The 2227-nt window shown below is 45.8% G+C and overlaps 1 pseudogene; it reads left to right on the forward strand.

Annotated features, from left to right (window-relative positions):
- The first annotated feature begins 552 nt into the window (after positions 1-552).
- LOC145396807 (protein GVQW3 pseudogene) lies at positions 553-927 on the forward strand (annotated as a pseudogene).
- Positions 928-2227: the final 1300 nt, after the last annotated feature.

The following is a 2227-nucleotide window of genomic DNA, read 5'->3' on the forward strand; positions in this document are numbered from 1 at the left end:
CGATTCCCAAAGTTTTTACAACTCTGGCGGGAGGCGAACCCTCGTCCACCAGCGTGCGAAACACACACTCTACCACTGTACCGCAGAGGCTTATATATATATATATATATATATATATATATATATATACTTTATGAGACGAAGAAGGAACCAAAGGCCGTGAGCCCGCAATTGTTGTTATATATATATATATATATATATATATATATATATATATATATATATATATATATATATATGTATATATGTATATATATACGAGGTGTGTCAGAAAAATTCCAGGACTGAGTGTGCTGTTTGAGCTATGAGTGGGAGAGGGATTAGCGGGTTGCGTCACCGTGTGACCTAATATCCAGGGAGTATATGACTGTGATCTCAACTCTCTGCAGCCATTGATCTTTTTTTTCACATGCTCTTGTATACATGTCCTCTGTTTCAGGTCGTCAAGCGATGAGCACAGAGCAACGAACCAACCTGAAGTTTCTGGTCCGGTTGGGGAAAACTCCGTCTGAAGCACTGGGAATGCTACAGCAAGTGTAGGGAGATGAGACGATGTCACGCTCACGTGTTTTTGAGTGGTACAAGAGGTTCAAAGAGGGACGCGAGGACATGGAACACGACCCCAGGAGCGGAAGGCCTTCAATGAGCAGGACTGAGGCCAACGTTGAGCGTGTCAGGCAGATTGTGCGTGGCGATCGTCGGTTGACTGTTCGACTGATCGCAAATAAGCTGGGCATGAACCGGGACAGCATCTGGAAGAATATCACTGAAGATTGGGGTATGCGGAAAGTCTGTGCAAAGATGGTGCCGAAGCTGCTGAATGATGACCAGAAGGACTGGTGCATGCAGGTGTGTCAGGACATCCTCAAGCATCTTGAAACCGAACCAGACTTGCTAGGGAGAGTCATCACCGGTGATGAGTCATAGACCTTCGAGTACGACCCGGAGACCAAACGCCAGAGCCTTCAGTGGAAGAGTCCGATGTCGCCAAGGCCGAAGAAAGCAAAACAGTCGAAGTCCAAAGTCAAAGTCATGTTGATCGCATTCTTCGATGTGAGGGGCATCGTCCACGACGAGTTCTTGCCACAGGGCCAGACGATTAACCAGTACGCCTACAAAGAGATCCTGCGGGGTTTGCTTCGTTCAGTGCGCGAGAAGAGGCGAGAGTTGTGGCAGGACAACTCGTGGCTGCTTCACCATGACAACGCGCCTGCTCACAGTGCCCTGAGCATCCGACAGTTCCTGGCCGAGAGGAACATCGCCGTGCTGGAGCAACCTCCCTACTCACCCGACCTGGCTCCATGTGATTTTTTCCTCTTCCCCAAGCTCAAGGGGGTCATCAAGGGGACCCGTTTTGAAGACGTGGAAGACATCAAGATGGCCGTGACGACAGAGCTGCGGAGGATCCCGGAAGAATCCTTCCAGGAGTGCATGGAGGCGTGGCAGAGAAGGATGGGAAAGTGTGTTAGACTCCAGGGGGATTACTTCGAAGGGGACAACTCGTAGTTTGTAGTTTGGATTTGAAATATATCTTTTGTGACATCAGTCCTGGAACTTTTCTGACACACCTCGTATACATATATGCAAAGACTTCACTTCACCGTGAAGATATGTATGCAAACTAACCACAGGAGAAATGAAAGGAGCGACAGTGAGCACTTTCGTATATTACATCTTCAGACAGAGTGAGACAGAAACGTAAAGGGTAGAGGTCTTTTATGCACACCCGCAGCGGTTAGTGGCACACAGAACAATGGATGACCTGAGTTTTTACCTGCAGCTTAACTTATGGTCACCTGCAGCAGGGAGTGGAACACAACAAAGGATGACCTGAATCTAAAAATGCACGTGACAAAGGAGGAGGGATTAGGATGTAATATACGAAAGTACTCACTGTCGCCCCTTTCATTTCTCCTGTGGTTAGTTTGCATATATATATATATATATATATATATATATATATATATATATATATACACACAGTATACTGCTGCATATAGATGGACAGATAGATAGATAGATATAGACAGACAGATAGATAGAAAAGAAGCGTGGAAGTAGTAATTTATGTGACTAAAACATTCAAGCTGCTTCCCTCAGGACCCTCGGGCAAACAGCTAATTTAACAGCATGAGTCTGGCGAAAGTATTTTAGCTTACCTTAGAACCGGCCAGAAAACGGATAATCCAGGAGCGTTAAGCAGTCTCCCTTCTTATGCAATAAAATT

The sequence above is a fragment of the Coenobita brevimanus genome, chromosome 39, assembly GCF_032717465.1.
Source record: "Coenobita brevimanus isolate Jiangsu-jjx chromosome 39, ASM3271746v2, whole genome shotgun sequence".
Lineage (NCBI taxonomy): Eukaryota > Metazoa > Arthropoda > Malacostraca > Decapoda > Coenobitidae > Coenobita > Coenobita brevimanus.